The 20,622-nt window shown below is 39.3% G+C and overlaps 1 long non-coding RNA gene across 1 annotated transcript in view; it reads left to right on the forward strand.

The window, feature by feature from the left end:
- The window catches only part of LOC138739950 (uncharacterized), a 67,172-nt gene extending 47,044 nt beyond the window's left edge, over positions 1-20,128 (forward strand). Inside the window, exons 2-3 of the long non-coding RNA XR_011342601.1 lie at positions 6,774-6,824; positions 19,888-20,128. This is a non-coding gene — a long non-coding RNA (uncharacterized lncRNA). The remainder of the gene's footprint in view (positions 1-6,773; positions 6,825-19,887) is intronic.
- The last annotated feature ends 494 nt before the right edge of the window (positions 20,129-20,622 follow it).

Consider the following 20,622-nt stretch of genomic DNA (forward strand, 5'->3'; position numbering starts at 1 on the left):
AAAATTGTTTTTCAGGAAGTAGATTCTTATCCTTTGAACAAATGAGAGATAAGTACAATATAACTGGAGATACAGCGCTGGCATATTACCAACTGAGATCCTACTTGAAAGATAAATTAGGAAGCAATTTGAGTTTACCAGAGGGAAGTAACCTTGAACATGTGATTACAGATACAATGTTAATCAAAAGATTTATAACAAATATGTATATCAAACTGCAAGAAAAGGAGAATGAGGAAACAAATGGTAAAAATAAACAAAAATGGGAACAAGATTTAAATATAAAGATAAAAAAGGAAACATGGGAGAAATTATGTTCTGGAACGATGAGAAATACAATAAATACGAGGCTGCGTATGATACAATATAATTGGTTACACAGACTATACATTACACCGCAAAAGTTAAATAAATGGGACCCAACAGTATCTGATAGATGTTTTCGATGTAAAAAAGAAAGGGGAACAACAATTCATGCAATCTGGACATGTGAGAGAGTAGAAAAATTTTGGGATGATCTCAATCAGATATTAAATAAAATAACAGAAAACAATATACCAAAGAATCCAGAGATCTTTCTCCTAAGTAACATAAAAAATAAAGAATTTGGAATTGACTTGGAAGATGCACAAAAAAGATTTGTCAAGATAGCCCTAGCCGTAGCAAAAAAATGTATTATGTCAACCGGGAAATTGGAAGATAATTTGAAAATACAACAATGGTATATAGAAATGAATAAATGTATTCCATTAGAAAAAATAACATATAGTTTAAGAAATAATATTGAAATATTCGAACAAGTATGGGAGCCTTACATTAAATACAATAGCGAAAACCTACCGGGAACAAACATTACCTAAGTTGATGGAAGGAGAAGAAAAGAAAAGAATGGACTCAGTAGAATTTCTGGTGTATTTTTGATGAATGACAACATTGTCTGACTGAATTAATGCAACCTAGATTGTATACCTAAAATGGATGAGAGGGGGGGGGGGTGGCTTGGGAGGAGGGAGGGGGGAGGGAGAAAAAGTCACTGTAAATGTGTGGAAAAGAAAAAGTGTATATCATGACTATTGTGATTTATGGTGTGAAAAATAAAATTAAAAAAAAAAAAAAAAAAAGTAGCAATGTGTCCCTTTGCTTCACAAAGCGGGTACACAAGCAGGATGATAGGGAACCTATCCACATGAAACAAAGAAGAAAATGCAAAGGGGATGCAGCCTCAAATCACCAGCATCCTTGCAGAAAATTCTTCCTTTGTGTCCTGGTTACATTCCCAACATCCAGTCCATTCGCTGCTGAGCTCGAGTGGACCTGTTGCTGCAAAATATAAGACAGCTCTTTAAAGGAAAGACCTATCACACAATATTCTTCTCTGCCTGCAGAAAGAAGCCCCATTTGGAGGAAGGGAAATACCTTTGTCCAATTTCCTCATCTATCTTGCCCCAGATATCTATTAAATGTCCCACATCTACCTTGTCTACAATTCCTCATACCCTGTCCCTTGAAAAGATTCCATCCCTTTCTCTCAATTTCTCTGTCTCCGCCACATCTGTTCCTAAGATGAAGTCTTCCAGTCCAGATCATTGAAATGTCTGCCTTCTTCCACACACGTGGCTTCCCCTCTGCTACTATCAACTCACCCCTCATCCACATCTCCTCCATTTCCCACTCATCTGCCCTGGCCCCCTCTGCCCCTAGACACAACAAGCTTAGAATCCCCCTCATCCTAACCTACCACCCCACCAGCCTCTGCATCCAACACATTATAATCCGGAATTTCCAGCATGTACTACAGGATTCCACCACTAGATATATTTTTCCATCTCCTCCCCTCTCGGCCTTCAATAGGGACAACTCCCTTTGTGATTCCCTCGTGCATTCATCCCTCCACACTTATTGCATTTCTGGCACCTTCCCTGTGCCCGCAGGAGGTGAAACACTTGCGCCCACACTCCTCCCTCACCATGGTCCAGAGCCCCAGACATTCTTTCAACACTTCACTTGTACATCCGCAGGACTGATTTAATGCATCTGGTGTTCCCTTTGTTGCCTTCTCTATATCGGAGAGACTGGGCACTGATTGGGAGATCGCTTCAAGGAGCACCTTCTCTCCATCCACAGCAACAATGATCTCCCAGTAGCCAACTATTTAAATTCTGAATCACACTCCCAAACTCACATGTCTGTCCATTGCATTATCTGCTATCCCACAAAGACCACCAATAAATTGGAGGAACAGCACCTTATTTTCCATATGGGCGTTCTCCAGCCAGTTGCCATTAACATCAACTTTTCTCTTTTCCCCTTTCCTGTCTTTTCCAGTTCTCCCTCCCTTCCCCCTCACCCACCCAGCCACCCCTCCTCCTCCTTCTCTCCCTCCTTTCTCCAGCTATCATCTCCTGCTTTTGCCACACCCTTTCTTCCCCCTCCCCCCCACCCCCCGTCACTCTTTGTTCAGAAGTCTGCTGGCATTTTCTCATACTTTGATGAAGTGTGCAAGCCTGAAACGTCAGTTATGTATCTTTAACTTTGCTACATAAAAGACATCCTTTGACCTGCTGAGTTTCTCCAGCATTTTGTGGAGTGTCACAATCGCACCACAGTAGGTACAATATCTCTGGCTCTCCACTCAGCTCTGGATCACCATAAAAACAGCAATTCATACATATGGCTGCTCTTCATTCACTACAGCTTGGCTTTCAATGCCATTATACCCTCAGTGGAGGTCAAGAAGCTACAAACTCTAGGTCTCTGTACTCCCCTCTGCAACTGGATCCTTGACTTTTTCATTGGAAAACCACAATCAGTATGAATTGGAAACAACATCTCCTCCTCACTGATCATCAACACAAGCGCACTCCAAGGATACATGCTTAGCCCACTGCTCTATTCATTATACACCCACATCTGTGTGGCCAGGCACAATTCCAATGCCATCTACAAGTTTCCCAAAGACACCACAGTTGTCGGCAGAATTACAAGGGCAAAATGGAACCGTACAGGAGGGAGATAGATCAGCTCTTTGAATGGTGTAACAAGAACAACCCTTGTGCTCAATGTCAGCAAAACTAAGGAGATGATTGTGAACTTCATGAGTAAGTTAGGGAAACACGACCCAGTCCTCATCAAGGAGTCAGTAGTGGAGAGAGTCAAGAACTTCAAATTCCTGGGTATTAACATCTCTGAGGACCTGTCCTGAAGCCTCCATGTTGAAGCAATCACAAAGAAGGCTTGCCAGTGGCTATACTTGTGAGGTGCCTGAGGAGGATCGGTATGTCATCGAGGACTCGCATAAACCTCTACAGGTGTACCGTGGAGAGCATTCTGGCTGGATGCATCACTGCTTGGTATGGAGTCGCCAACTCTCAGGACAAGAAAGAACTCCAGAGGATTGTTAACACAGTGTGCAGCATCAAAGGCACCAGACTTCACTCCACTGAGGACATTAACATGAGATGGTGTCTTTAAAAAAAGCAACCTCAATCTTCAAATATCCTGACCACAGAGGTCATGCCCTCTTCACTCAGCTACCATCTGGGAAAAGGTACAGGAGCTTAAAGATGAGCACTCAACGGCTCAAGGGCAGCTTCTTCCCCGCTGCCATCAGATTCCTGAATAATCAAAGAACAAAAGACACTGCCTTATTTTCGTGCTCTTTGTTATTATTATTTTATTTTTTACAGTAATTTTGTAAGATGGTTATAATATGAATGTTTGCTATATGATACTGCCACAAAACACCAAATTTCATGACTTGTTCGTGACAATATATTCTCATTCTGATTTTGTGTTTTTACTTCAACCATGGTGTCTACACATTTCCGTGATTTACTTCCCCATTTGGAGGATGTTCTGCCTTCTCAAAGATAAACAAACCTTGCTTGAGTACCAATTATTTTATGCTTATTTATTTTATTTTTTTATTTATTTTCCAATGTTTTTTTGCTGGTTGTTTGAGGCTTCTGGTTGCTTGAATTGTGGATACCAGGGGTATCAATAACACCATAATAACATTAATACACTCACAAAATTGTGTCTAAGAAAACCTGGATGCTGTTTTGAAAGAGAAACAAAACTCATTCCACTTTAAAAACACATTCCACAGAAATAGGCTTTGTGCCCTTATCATTTTTTTTGAAAGAATTTGGAGAAGAATTGGAATAATTATTTTGCTGGAGATCAGCTATATATATAAAAATCTCGAATATTCAAAACAAATGCAAGGTTTTTCCAGTGCACTGCAGCACTTGAGAGAGGTAACACCGAGGATAGCATGCAGAAAATTTGACACTGATCATTGATCAACACAATCTGTCATTCCAGACACCACAAGATGTATTTCTGGTTTTAAAAAAAAGCAATCAAAAATCTGCAGAGAGGGCAGAGCTTCTTCGATGGCTACAAACTCTGTGATTTGTAATGCCTGTGAGGTCACCTTGCAGAAAGAATGTAATCTTTCTTCAGTCAATGCACAACTCCTTGAGAAGAAACCGTAAAGTAAATGAGTCAAGAAAGAATAAACTTGTGCAGAAATATTGGCAAGGGATTCAACCTTTCTATTTGTGACATGATATAATTTTAACTGAATTCTTATTAGCCGACAGTCCCAGGTGCCCCAAGCCCAAATAAAATGCCTGAGGAAATTCTATCTCAGTTGAATGTCATGAGAATCAATTTAATTAATAGGTCTGAATCTATCTGTGTTGGATTTGGTGACAAGGATTCTGATAGCTTGGATTGTTCTATGAGGGAAACTCATGTTTTCCATGCAAGGCTGTCTCATCCTGTCCACTGTCTCCATCTGTCCACTGCCTACCACCTCCAACCCCATATTGCGAACCTGCCTATTTTCACCCCTGACATGAATGACAACATTCCACTTTTTAACCTCCAAGGCAATTCTGGACAAAGGCATACCAAGGGAGGTGTGGCCACTTGCTTCACAAATGGAACACGAGGAGTAGCTCAAACTGGGATGGCGAGATCTGAAGTCAGACCTTTCAGATTTCAGATTTATTGTCAGACTCACATACAACCCTGTTTTTTTTTCCTCCAGGGGAGATAGAATAACCACTTATTTGTAGTGCCAAAAAAAATTGTTCACAATGTACACATGTAAACAAATGAAGAAATGTAAACACCTGACGATGAAATATACAGAGAAAAAAAAAACGAACTATAAAGTGGAAAAGTAAGAGTCTTTAAATGAGTCCCTGATTGAGTTTGTTGTTGAGAAGTCTGAAGGTACAGGGATAGCAGTTGTTCCTGATCCTATTGGTGCGAGTCTTGTGGCACCTATACCTCTTTTCTGATGGTAACAGCGAGAACAGATCATGGCCTGGGTGGAGTGGATCCTTGATAATTGCTGCTTCTCTCCAATGGCTGCATTCTCCGTAGATGTTCTCAATAGAGGGGAGGGTTTTGCCTGTGATGTCCTAGGCTGTTTCCACTACTTTTTGCAGGGATTTACGCTGGGGTTATTGGTGTCCCCATGATGGATCCAGTCAGCACATCTTTCCATTTTATTAATTTACTGAATTCCTGCCCTTGATAACACAGCAGTAACATAGACCCTCCTGAGCTATTGAATGAATTGCTAACTATCAAACTCAGACTAGTCTCACTTCTAGACTAATGACACTGATTGCTGACAAGTATTGCATGACTGGCTTGCATTTTTTTTTTGTATTTGAAAGAACATTTTTTTTCTTGTTTAGGTGGATGGTGGAATGTCGGGAGAATAGGTTATGGGGAAAATTAATAAGGGAGAATAAGGTTTCTCTATGACTTAGCAGAGGCTTAATGGGCTAAATACACTCTGCCTTGGTCATAAGAAACATTAAGAAGAGTAGGGTTATGGTGCAGTAACGGGGTCACACAGAAATCAGTGTGTATACCTTTTCTACTCCTAAATCAGAACTGACTACAGGCTGGGAGGAACTAGCTCGATGGAGGACATTTGTTTTAACTATCACAGCATGAGAAATGCATATGCCTATAATGGTTAACATTAATTTTTCCATGGAGTTTAGGACATTAGACATGCATGTCTAACTGTCCTACATGAGAGAGGGGTATGTTTTAGTCAGCACCCATACAATGAGGTTGGGTGCTGTGACTACCATGGCTTTATAGATAGATATCTGTCAAAAGAGTGAAGTTTGGCAATGAGATATCCCATAATGCAAAGTATGTGGTTATACTGTTTGGAATACAATTGCTGTGTTCCAAGTCTTAACTGATCAGTCTTTCATTGTTCTCAATGTTCTCTTTATATTCATCGGGAGTATCTCCTGACCTAGTGCAATGGAAAACTGCTCTCCGAATCTCCACCAATGGAAATATGGAGCCTGGTCTCTCTCCTTTGTTGTTTTCCAGGTCTAATCTTCTTCATGCTCCACTTCAAGAAAAAGATTTGCAGTGGTGCAAATCCACTCAAACCCATGTTCGCCAATCACCGCACTAGTCTTCTACAGCTGCAGAATCAATGAACAACACAGGCGAGCACTCCACTCATGGAGCTTAGCAAATATAAAATTGGCTTGATGCTCCACCCACTCAATAATCATGATTTAACTCATGCATCATGGTCCCTGCACTTACCTCCAATCATTATCCTATTTAACTCACAGCTTGTTTTTCTGAGAAATAAATATTTTTGGGAATGATACTCTTTTAATTCAGTTGCTATCTTTGATTTTCCCATTTTACAATTGTTGATTTATACTTGTGCCCTCAATGTTATAAACCATTCTTAATGTGTTTTACAGGAACATTGGTAAACACCAGATTGCAAAGCATGTAAGGAAGTGTCAAGTCAGGTAATCAAAAGTGTGTTAAGAATATCTTATCAAAAGAGTGAAGAGGAGAAATATTCAAAGGGAGAATCTGATCATGTGAGGTCTTGACAGCCATTAGTCATAAACAACCACTAGTCATAAACAACCACAAATATTGGAGTTAAAATCTGGGATGTCCAAGATGTCAGAATGGAGGGGTGATGTGGTTGAGAGAAATTCCAGAAGTAAGGAAAGATCTAATCAAGGGGAGATTAAAAATATGAGGTTATGTATTTTAAAATTGTTGTGTTTCCAACCCTTAGTCATTGCACTTTTCACTTCAGAGCAAGCAGTTGGCTTCTTGGTGAGATCAAGTTGATGGAGAGTGTGATGAAAAAGGTTAGCTAGAGTTTTTTTTATGGAAGTCAATTTTACAGGGAATAAAGGGATGGATGAGCACTTCAGCAGCATATATGCACTGGCATCTTTGCATATGGAAATATATGTTATGGAGATCATATACATATCTCATCATGGGGTCACATATGATAATGAGTTTTGCATATTTACATATTTAAGAGGTAGTGGTTGAAATGAGCTTGTTTTGTTACCATAGGAACAAAGTGAGCTAGAGTGTAAAAATAATTTTTCATCCATGAAATAGCCACCAAATCTTTTTGCAAGATCTGTCACACAACAACTCAATGAATACAAGGCAATGCTCCATAATTTATGTTCTTAATAGCATTTTAAATCCATAAAATGTACTACTTCTGTTCAAGCCTGTGCTTAACATGTAAAAATGTGCATTTAGCAGATAAAGGCTCTTTATAGACAGTCAAGGCATGGAAGACTGAAAAATAAGTTCCCTGGTTTAAATATTTACCAGCTTTTCTCTTGAAAAATGTAATTGGAATCTTCTCTTCTAAAGACACTTTGTGGAATGAATTTACACTGTGCCTTTCTCTGAATTGTTACAATGACAATTTTAAATCAATGACCACTTGCCACTGACTAGAAGCAATAATCCTATTATTTAAATTCCTTTTTAGCATTTATCAGTGGGAAAAAGTCCTTCCAATTACTCAAAGATGTGCATTTCTGGAGAAGTCAATGTAGCTGTGAATTTTAGCTGGAAGAGCTGAGTGCACAGTGGCTATCTTCATTGTGGAAAGGGAATTTGGAATGTTTGAGGGGCTGTAAAATAGCAATTAGGCAAATGTGGACAACTGATGAGTGACAGAGTGGATCATGATTATGGAAATAAGTAATGTTTAGAGCAGGGACCCCCAAACCTTTTAGATATCAACCCCTTCATGAAATTCTTGACCCTTCATCGACCACCAGGCATGGAAACCCCTGCCAATTACATTCTTTGTATGTTGGGGGGGTGTGACTGGGGGGTGGGGTAACACCACTGGCTGGGGGGGTGGGGTTTGCAGTGCTGTCTGTGTGGGGGAGCATACCTTTTTCTTCTTCTTCACTCCATCCACCCTTCCTCATCCTCCCGTTTGCACTAAACTTATTAAAAGGCCAAAGCCAAATATAACATGGCTGGCACCCAGGCCAGCTCTTGCTAGAGGTTGGCCACCCCTGCCATAGGCACTATTTTCCATAGATATGCCCCTAGTTTCGACTGCAAAAGTTCAATCAAACCCTCCCCTCCTGGCATTTATCGATCCCACCCTTTTGACCCCTTGGCACTTATTGACCCTTTAGATTGTCCCATTGACCCCCAGGCATCGATATCAACCACATTGGAGACCCTTGGTTTAGAGAAAGTAGTGGGGAGGGCAGACAAACAGGATGTCAGAGTGCATGTGTTTAGGTTTGAGATGGTTGTAGAATTCAGCAGCCTGTGATTTAAATAAGAATGATCATCAAAGTCAAGGCAATTATTATGTATTTAAATGGACAACCTGCTTCTTGTGAAGAGTTTGGCTGTCTGCCCTTTGTGCTGCTTCCATTAGCCTTGGAAGTGGGTACATTTTTTTTTCCTGTTGTAAATGGTTTTTGCATTTTTCATCCAATGTCAGCTGCAGTACAATCATTTTTTGTGCTAATATTCAGTCCATTATGTTTGATATATAAACAAAAAATGCCCAATATTTCACTGAGTGCTTATCAGGAGAGAAGTCTTTGATTGAAGAAAGCCTCCTTTGGCAGATGTTATTTTTTTCGATTTTAATTTCTACAATTAAAAGTTGCAATAAGCAAGGTATGTTTAAAACTTTAAAGTCATTAATTCTCGGGGAGCATGATTAGTGTAGTGGTCATGGCAACACTATTATTGTGCCAAAGACCAGGGTTCAAACCCCACACTGTCAGTAAAGAGTTTGTGCATTCTCCCCGTGTCCTCCGGACACTCTGGTTTCCTACCACCCTTCAAAAATGTAAGGGGGGGGTGCATTGTAGGTTAATTGGAGTATTTGTGCGGCACAGGCTTGTGGGCTGGAAGGGCCTGATGCTGTGCTGTATGTCTAAATTTTAAAATAGTAATAATTAAAAAGTAAAACTCCAAAACATTGCTCAACACAAATTATTTTTTAAAAGTTAATTTCTTTGCTCTAACCTTTCTTTCTCAGACATAAACCTCCTTTGACAAAAACGTACTTCCAGATCATCCAGGGATTCATGAGCCTATCCTATAGTTTAAATGCTGGGGGATTCCATTAAGATTGTGGTCTGTAGCTCTTTAGGGACTTGATCACTACCAAAGCAGGGTGCCTGAAAATAAATGCAGTATTCCAGCTGAGGAAGAATATTGAAAAGTTTTAGTATGTTTTGTTTGTCACTTCATGTTTCTTCTTAAAATTATTCTATGGGACATCGGTGTTGCTGGCAAGGCCAGAATTAATACCCATTGAATAGTTATTCATGTGTCCCTGTAGACCTTGTTGATCTTCCAAAAGTTAGACCAAGTCATGAGGAAGGAATAGATATTAATAATGCATTTTTAGTAGCCTTCTCAACTTGTTTTGCCACTGGTTCTGTACCCCTATATTTAAGTTTGTATTTCTTGGATTGTAAATCATCTTGGGCCTGCAGTGTCAGAATTTTCAGCTGCCTTTGTCTCTCCAGAGACCTAATGTATCCAATCCCTGTAATGTGATTGCATGGGGAAAGTGACACCTTCAAGTTACCCTCCTCTTTTACATCATGCTGTGCAGAAGTTTTGTCCCTCATAATTAATGGGTCAGAATCATGGAAATGCCAATAGCCTCATGAGAATTAGTTTAAGTTCCTAAATATTGCTTTCTGATATCTCATCAGGGGCATCTATGAGAAATAATAAATATGTGACTTTCCCTGTCCTGAAAACAAACTTTAAAATGCACAGTCCCACTCATATTTTGTTGATCCTTAATCAATCAATTGAATGTCTTCCTCGTCAGAACTATAACATTGATCAGTGGTCAATCTAAGAGTGTGAACAATCATTGGACCATCCAGACTCTATGACTCTATGATCTCTATGACTCAAACTAAACATTCTCAGTACAGTTATGATGAATTGCAGGATTCAGCATTTTACAAGAGGATTATATAGTTGTAAAACACGAAAATCTATAAACACTATCGTTGAAGTAAAAATACAAAATGCTGGAGAAACTCAGCTGGTCAAACAGTGTCCTTTATATAGCAAAAGTAAAAATACATAACCGACGGTTTAGGCTTGATGTACCAAGGCACATCAAGCCACTGTCTCTAACAGCATCTCCAACCTCATCACTTCTGGTCACCTCCCACCCATGGCCACCATTCTCATTGTCTCCCACTCCGTACTGCTCGTTTCTACATTCTACCCAAGATTCACAAACCCAATCATGCAGGTAGACCGATTTTTTTATGCCTGCTTGTGCCCCACCAAACTAGTTTAATCTTACCTCGACTCTATCTTTTCTCCCCTGGTCCAATCGCTCCTCAACAACATCTGTGATATGTCACATGCCCTCCATCTCTTCAATTACTTCAGATTCCCTGAACTGGGCCACCTCATCTTCATGATGGATGTCCAATCCTTTATAACTCCATCCTCCATACAGAAGGACTTAAAGCACTTTGCTTCTTTCTGGACCAGAGACCCAACCAGTCACCCTCTGCCACTACCTACAACTTCTCTTTTAACTCATCTCACTTCCTCCAAATTAAAGTAGTATCCATCAGTACCCGCATGGGTCTCAGCTATGCTTATCTGTTTATGGGCTTTGCGGAGCAACAAGCCTACACAGGCAAAACCCCTCAACTCTTCCTCTGGTATATCAATGACTATATCAGTGCTGCCTCATGCATCCACGATGAGCTTGTCAACTTCGTCCACTTTGTGGCAAACTTCCACCCTGATATCAAACTCACCTGGTCCATCTCTGACAATGCTCTCCTCTTCCTGGATCTTTCTGTATCCATCTCGGGAGACAAGCTATCCACCAACATATATTACAAGACTACTAACTCCCACAACTACCTTCACTACACTTCCTCGCACCATGTCCCCTGCAAGGATTCTATCCCCTTCTCTCATTTTTTTCATCTCAATTCCCAAGATGAGGTCTTTCATTCCAGATCTTCCAAAATGTCTGCCTTCTTCCACAAATGTGGCTTCCACTCCACCAGCATTAAGTCAGCCCTCAACCACATCTCCTCTATTTCCCACTCATCTGCTCTGGACCCCCTTCCCCAAGATGCAACAAACATAGAGTCCCCCTTGTCCTTACCTACCACTCCACCAGCCTTCACTTCCAACATATTATCCTGCGGAATTTCTGACACACAACATCATCCCACTACCAGACACATTTTCATCTCTCCTTCCTTCTCTGCCTTCCAAAGGAATCACTCCCTCTGTGACTCCCTTGTGCACTCATCCCTCCCCACCAATCTCCTCCCCTTCCTCCCATCACCTTCCCCTGTGGCCACAGGAGGTGCATATGAGGTGTCATTCCCCAGGTGGGTCAGGATGGGGTAGAGGAGCAAGGTTACAGCATTGTCAGTGGCATGGTACCATCTGTAAGCAAATTGAAATGGGTCTCATGTCCCGAAGCATTTTATAATGGTGGAGGTCAGTGCCATTGGGCAGCAGTCCAGTTTCTGTCACTGTCTTTGGTAAACATAGGATGATAATCAAAACATGTTTACAGAGTGCGTTGCAGTGAAAAGAATTTAAAATATTTTGTTATTACCATAAGAATTTATTGGCTTCTGAAAAAGTAGAATACATTATACAATAAGTAATCGGTTTAGGGAATATTAATGAATCAGCTCATAGTACAAGCAAATTAGAAGTCAAGCGTTAGAGACGAGACTTGAAACGCTGCATGGCTTCTTAATGATTTTTGAAATAAAGGATAATTATAAATGGATAGAGAAATGAACTGGTTTATAAATGGGGTAATTAGAATAAAGAGTATTAAATAATGCTGGTTTGGCATTTTTGATTCTTAAGAGCCATTTATGCACAAATATATTGTATTTTTTTTCTATACACACATTAGTTGTTTCAATTTCAAGGGATAAAATATCAGTTAATATGCCTGCTGATTATAATCTAACCACATGCTTAAATAAAAACAGAATTTTATTTTTGGCATCATTTGTCAAATTCATGTTACTTGCGAATAAAGCACAGCACCATAACAGGTCATTATATTGCATTTTTATCATGTTCAGTTGGTTATGAAGTGGTAGTTTATGCAGACATTGGAGTTTGGCCTGTATTTGTCTATTCCTTCTCTAAATTGTATTTTCAGGTCTGGGCTCAATGTGCGGCAATGTCAAAGGTTATATCTTTTTTTGGTCTCTATCCTGTCACAAATATTCAATTCTTTCAACTTCTTAAGATATAAAATATGCTTGATTGTTAACATTTCATAATTATGAAGAAGGTCATTGATCTTAAACATTATTTCCCTTTCTCACTTCACAGATAGTGCCAAAGGTTCTGAGTATTTTCTGCATCATGTGCTTTGCTATCACAACGAGCATTCTTGTTTGTAGTAGTTGATGGTTCAAACTGAAAAATTGTCTGGAAAATCAATGAGTCCCATTTTATGGCTCTTGACATCCGACCCAAACTTCCTGCATGCATTTATATGTTTCAAAGTTGTGTAAAGCCAAATGAGCTGGATTGGATGCAGATATCTCAGCACCACTACTTATTGCAAACCTGACAAGTGAGGCAGAATGGGTTGCAATGAGCAGTCCTCAGGAGTCATGACAGCCTCTGACAAATGATAGCCTGTCAAAGGCTTACTACCAATCATTAAGTATTGCTGATAGACTGTTAAAATCATTAAAATTGATTAAAAAAAATTTTAAAAAAACCCAAATAGATTTAATTTAAAAAAAAACAACCAATTAGGAGCATTATAATAATATAAAGTATTTACCTGCACTGATCTTCCCAAGAGTCTAAAATGAACAATGCTGCCACTTGTATATTGGTCCATCCTAACAATTCTTGTCAAACTGCTTGTTCACATCAACATTAGATGGTCAATAATAAATTCTAACTTAAATGACTGGAATTTCAAATTCATTTCCTTTAATTGACATTACAAACATGTTTACCAGCAATATAATTGAATGGACCATTAATGCACTGAAGGCATGTTTGCACTGTCACGTTCACTCTTAAATATCCTGCACTCGAGAGAGAGGACAGGTTTGGTTGCATTTATTTCAAAAGGAAAGGAAGAGATAAGGGGAGAGTGGCATGATTTGGATTATTACATATTAATTAATTGATCAGATTTATTTAATCACAGTTAATATGTTTTTAAATAACAAGCTTTTTGTCATTTTTTTCTTAAAAATATTTTTATTGAGTTTAACATAATAATCCATACAAAATATATTATAAAGCAAGGGAAAATAATAACATGATATATATATGAAATTAAAGTTAATGCACAATATGACAAATTTTAAATTCCATCCCTTATTAAATGAGATTATCTATTAAAATAATTATATGTAGAAATCAGTATACCTTAATAAAATCTGGAAAAAAGGGATATTATCCAAGATAATCATAATTAATCCCCATAAATCCACTTAACTAAAAGAAAAAAATAAAGAAAAATCCCTGAAAACTAATACTAATCTAATACCTCCCTCTAATCAATGTTACAAGAAAAATGCAAAGCAGTATCAAGTCGTGACCTCCAGAAGACTCTGGAGCACCCAGATCATCTAAAACTGTCAATTATGATATTCTATAAATGGGCCCCATATCTTTTATCAAACTGAAACATTTTAACTTAATATTATATCTAATTTTCTCTAAATCTAGATATGACATTACATCATGTAACTACTGGGCATGAGTCGGTGAAAGGTCATCTTTCCATTTCATTGAAACTGCTTGTCTGGCTATCAACATGCTAAAAGCTAAAACTTTCTCTTGAGATGCCAATAAAAGTTTATCCAGTTCATGTGAAAATCCAATCAGGGCAATTAAAGGGCATGGATCTAATTTAATCTTAAAAATCATTGATAAAAGATGAAAAAATATTCTGCCAATATCTTCTTAATTTAGGATATTCCCAAAGCCTATGAATCAGTGAGACTTTTCACACTTTTCACACAGTGGATCGATATCCACATGAAATGGGATCATTTACGTTTAGACGTGTGTATTCTGTGTATCACCTTAAATTGTAATAAATGGTTCCTTGCACAAAATGAAGGTTCATTGATCAAACTAAGAGTGGAATACCAATCCTTATCTGAAAAAGTTATATTAAGATCACATCCCAAATATTTTTAATCTTAGCCATTGGGCTAATCTTAAGTACATAAATACATGATATCAGTCCGCTGTGAACAAATTGTAAATCAAAAAGTGTACCAAGAATATCTTTATATTTTAAGAAAATTAATATTTTGAATACATTCCTTTTTGACAGTCTTAATATTGGGAGCAATAGTATGATATTTGGTCTATCAAACCAGGACTCCCAGTTAATATTCATGCTGATTGGAATGCTATCTTCTCTACATTTAGATTTACCCACATAAACCCTTTAATCCTTTGTTTGTCAAGTGTCTATTTACCTCAGTTACTTCTACTACACTTTGAGGAAGAGAGTTCTGAAGGCTCACAACCATCAGAAATCATTGAGTTGATGAAGGGTCCCACCAAGATCATCGACAATTTTTTTCTCTCCCATTGATGCTGATCAACATGCTGAGTTCCTCCACCAGACGTTCTTAATGGCAAATATATTCTTTTCTTCAATAAGGATGGCTTTTAATGTGAATATTAATAATCTCATTAGAATGAAAAATGTTTATTAATTAATATCATTCTAAAGATACAAGGTGGAGAAAATTATTGAAGGTGGTTACATGAAAACCCCTCCCTCCGTACCTGCCTTGGAATTGGGCCAGCAACATGTGAGATGTGCCTGCAATTTATGGTGATTAAAGCCTATTCTAGACTGTTGTGAGTCATTGATAGCATATCACCATTCCCTTGCTGACATGTTTGTCTATGGCCTCATGCGCTGCCAGACTGAGACCACCCACACGCATATTGGAGGAACAACACCTCATCTTCCAACTGGGCACCCTCCGAACAGATGGCATTAATACTGACTTCTTTGGCTTTCATTAAACACCAACCCCACCCCCACCCCCCACACACATACTTCTTCCTCCTCTGTCACCTTCCCCCAGTTCTGTCCCCTCCATTTCTCCTTTTGCACAAGCATGATAAATTCTTACCTCTTCCCTTATCATATCCAATTACCACATTTTCTTGGTCTGGATTCCTCCCCCAGCCAGCATTATCTGAATTCTGAGACTTCCTGAGATTTCCTGCTTCTGGCTCATTCTGTTTACTCCTTGAAGAAGGGCTTAGCCCCGAAATGTCAGCGATATATCATTGCTTTTTATGAATGCTGAAAAGACCAGCTGACATTTTGCTGTTTTTTTACTACACTCACAGCATCTGCCGACTTTTGCTTTTCATTCAATGTAGACAAACCCAAGGGAAATGGGTCAGTGATGTTAAAGAGATCTCATCATTGTTAACACATGGAAATAAGGTCCACTGGAAGTTGAAGGGAAGGAAATCCTTTTAAAAACTGGCAATGGAGATGGGTAAATGCAGGTGGTGAGGTAGATAATACTTGATATGTCTTCTGGTCCAGACCCCCATCCCCTGAATATAATGTAGCCTATTGTGTAACCTCACTCCTATTGGAAGCTCTGAATCATACATCCTTGAACTACTGTAAAATTATTACTTAATTGAAACCTATATAATAATGTAGTCTACCAGTAAGCAAGGTTTATGTGTGGAAATATGCATAGATTTGGGTCTGCATGGGGGTACACTTTAGATGCAAATTAGATGTGAAAATTTTGAGTTGTAATCGTTTGAGCCATTTATGGTTGATAATTAATTAATGGACATTGCACGCAATATAATAATATATCAATACATATCTGGAGCTAAATATTGCTCTTAGGGGAATTGTGACTGGGATCACCCAATCCAATATCAAGATGGAGAGGAAATGAACAGGAAATATGTGCATGCATTTCAAAATCTGGCTTAGATCATGTCAGACACACAGACACGGGGAAAACATACACCTTACAGGCAGCATGGGATTCAAACCCTTGTCCCAATCACTGGCAATGTAACACCATTGTGCTAGCCGCTACGCTAAATTGGATGTGATCAATTCAAATATATTGACTCTGAGATTTCATGACTTTTTTTTGAGGAATTAAATCTTGAGATGAAACATGAAGCTGAATAACAACATTGCCACACTTAGTTATTAATCTTTCATGAAGGGATCTGATAGCAATTATTTGCTCCGTCAACCTGCATTTGCCATTCATAGTTCTTGTCTGTACTTATTCTATCCAGGCTCAGAGAGCTGGTCTCCCATGACTGAGATGTGTTATGGAGGAACAGCTGAGTACCCTTCACAAGATTCATCCCAAAATAGTCGAATTCAGTGGTTTTCAAAAGTTTTCTTTCCACTTACTTACCACCTTAAGTAACCCTTATGCCATAGGTGTTCTGTGGTTAGTAAGGGATTACTTAAAGTGGTATGTGAGTGGAAAGAAAATGTTTGAAAACCACTGTTTTAATTCATTCCTAATTTTCTTGATATGTACATGGTTTCATAACTCCAAAGGAAATGGGCCAATGACAATTTTTCTTCAGCAAAAATTTCAGTAACAATTGGCTCTAGAGCAGTGGTTCTCAACCTTCCCTTTCCACTCACATGTCACCTGAAGCAATCCCTTACTAATCACAGAGCACTGATGGCATAGGGATTGCTTCAAGTGGTATATGAGTGGAAAGAAAAAGGTTGAGAACCATTGCCTTAGATGGTGGAAGGCATGAGTAAGTAGTCTTTTATCTGTTAATGAAATATTGCATCTCTAAGTTATTTAAGAAGCCTTGCAAGAAACTCAAGAGACATAACATCGATGATATTCAGAAACATATCATGGGGTAATATTGCATATAGTAGTTGTTCAAAAAAGAATTAAGTATATACTGAAGAAATACACAACATGGAGGAAATCAATGGGTCAAACAGCATCCGCAGAAAGGTATAGATAGACCATGTTTCAGGCCAAAATCCTTAATCAAGAATAACAAGAATCGGGCAGATACCTGAATAAAAACATGGGGTTTGGGAGGGGGGAAGCATTGGTGGCAGGTGATGGATGAGGCTGTGGAGGAGCACATGGATGATCACATGGTCAAAGGGTTTGAGAGCAGCAGGGATCACAGAGGGAGAGAAGTGAGAGAGGGTCTCACATAACTTCCATTAAAGACAGGAGGAAATCTTCAAAATTGGCATAGCTCAAAGACATTTCAAAGTGGAACAGCATATCAAAGGCAAGCAAGAGAGAATGCAAATATTGGAAAACACAGAAAAAGCTGGAGGAACATGTAGTGTTCATGGAAAGCAAGGGAAACATCTTTTAGTCCTCTGTCAGTCATGGGTTCTGCGCTCTGGTAGTCATTGGTTTGTTGAGCAGCATCGTCTGTGGCTATTGAGGCCAACCCTGGAATGGCAGGCTCTGCCACAATTGCTGCATGTGTAAGGCATCATTGAATAGTTGTCCACTGTCCACCGTGCTCTCCTCAAACTGTCCAAAGATCACTCTTTCACCTTTCTCTAGGTGATGAAGAATACCTCAGCATTTGTTGTGGTCATTTGCTTTATCTTCCCAGCACTCTTGGTAGATTTTTAAAGCTTTCATGTTGGGCTTGCAGAGGTCCCTGAAGTGAAGCTAGGGTCTAGCAATGTTCCTCTAGCCTATTGCTAGTTCTCCATTGAGGATGTCCTTTGGCAGTCTACCATCCTTCATATGATGGACGTGGCCCAGCCAGCACAGTCTGTGTTGTCTTTAAAGTGTGAACATTGTGAGAAGTCAAGCGCCGGAGAAGATCTCAGAATTTGGGACTTTGTCTCTCCAGATGATTCCGAGGATGTGGTGAAGGCTGCACAGGTGAAAATTATTGAGTTTCCTCTCCTGTTTCGAGTGGATATTCCAAATCTTGCTACCATATGGGAGGGTGATGATAATGCATGCATTGTACTTTGTCTTTGGTCTTTGTAGTGTCTCCCAGACCTGCAGGGAGAGATCGATGCTGCTCTACTGACATGTCTATTGATTTCAACATTTAGAGAGAGAGTGTGACTAATGGTTCATCCCATGATTGTCAATTGGTGGACCACTTGTAGATTATAAATGTCGATGGTAATGACTGGTGTCTTCACTACATACTGGGCAAGAATATTTATTTTCTTTAGACTGATGGTAAGTCCAAAGTCCTTACATGCCTTGGAGAACAGTCCATAAAAGTCAGTAGTTGCTGCTTGGTGTGTGAGGTTATAGCAGCATCATCGGCAAAGAGTATAAACATCCTAAGTTACTTTGCACCTTTGTACTTGATCTCAGGCATGCACGTTTGAACAGCTGCCCATCAGACTTGGTGTGCATGTAGATGCCTTCTGTTGATGTCCAAAATGCATGCTTCAATAGCAGAGAGAAAAGGATGCCAAATAATGTTGGGGAAAACACACATCCTTTTTAACTCCACTACAAATGGCGAAGGGTCCTGATGAGCTGCCATCATATTGAACAGTAGCCTTCATGTTGTCATGGAATTACATGATAATACTATGGAGTTTTGGGGGACAGCTGATCTTGGGGAAAATCTGAGAAGATCAAATGCTTTGATCAAGTGAATGAAAGTGACATAGAGGGAGACTGTTGTTCCCTGCACTTCTCCTGGAGTTGATAGAGTGAGGAACTCATGTCATCAGTTGAACTCCCTGTGCGAAGAACCACATTGAGACTTTGGATAGATTTGTTCTGCCAGAGTTGTAGACATGCCAGAATTACATGAGAAAAGATTTGCCAACAATATTTAGGAGGGAGATACCACTGTAGTTGTTGCAGTCACTCCTAACACCCTGGTTCTTGTAGAAAGCGATGATTTTGGAGTAGTGCATATCCTGTGGTACTGCTCCTTCCTTCCAGCACTGACAGAGGACCTGGTGTAAAGATTACAGGAGCGAACTCATGCAGTTTTTGATCTCATCATTGCCAGTAGCTTTGCTTGAGGGCAGACTGTCAATTGCCTTACTGAGGTCTTCAATGGTTGGTTTGGAGTCAAGTTCAAGGGGTCCCTGCCTTTCACAAATCAGACCATCTATTTCCTCACGGTCCTAGATGAGTACTCCCACTTCCACTTCACGATCCCTTGCCCAGACATCTCTACGGCCATCATCATCAGGGCACTGACACAGATCTTCACCATGTTCGGCTACCCTGCATTTATCCACAACGACCGGGGGTCTAGTTTCATGAGTGAGGAATTGCACCAGTACCTGACAGAAAGGGCCATTGCAACTAGTCGCATGACTAGTTACAACCCGAGAGGTAATGGACAAGTGGAATGCGACAACTGGGTGATCTGGAAGGCAGTTCTACTGGCCCTTAAGTCAAAGGGGTGGTCCGTAGAATACTGGCAAGTTTTGCCCCATGCCATTACGTCACTCCTGTGCATGGCTTCCAACGAGAACCCTCACAAACGTCTGTTTTCATTCCCCAGGAAATCAGGGATCAGAACATCTCTCCCAGCATGGCTCGCAGTCCCAGTCCCACCACACAGCTATGGCAGTCCAGCAGTGAAATAATCACCAATAAAAGTGAGAAGATAAACGTCGGGTAGAGCACTATTCTGAGCTCTATTCAAGAGAAAAGACAAAAGTTGTTGCTGGGGAAACATCTCTTTTTACCAAATTAAGTGACAATTGAACAAGACAGTTGTGTAATTGCATTAAACCACATTTCAAAGGGGGAATTTAATGCAAAAAAAATTACTGAAAGCAACAGAGTTAATTTCAACTGTATGTTCTTACAAATATTCTTTAAAATTTTCAGGGGTGACTTAAAATAAATGTGAATTATTTTGCACATGAAAGTAAGGAAATATATACTTTGATTCAATAATTAACAAGATCTAGTAGACAAGGATCTTGTTTATCTCCAGCTTTATTTTTATTAGCGATAGTACCACTGGCAGAAGCAATTAGAAATGATTTGGAAATAAAAGGATTTAGGGTTGGTCAAGAGAGTATAAAATTACTTTACTTGCAAATGATGTATTAATTTATTTGACAGAACCTGAGAATTCTTTGCAAAAAAATTATGTTAAATTTGAAGAATATGAAAGAATTTCAGGGTATAAAGTCAATTGCAATAAAAGTGAAATCATGCCCCCTATGAAGGAAGATTAGTCACCATGTCAAAAAGAAACTCAATCCAAATGGTCAAAAAATGTAAT

Source organism: Narcine bancroftii, chromosome 7 (genome assembly GCF_036971445.1).
Source record: "Narcine bancroftii isolate sNarBan1 chromosome 7, sNarBan1.hap1, whole genome shotgun sequence".
NCBI classification, from domain to species: Eukaryota; Metazoa; Chordata; class Chondrichthyes; order Torpediniformes; family Narcinidae; genus Narcine; species Narcine bancroftii.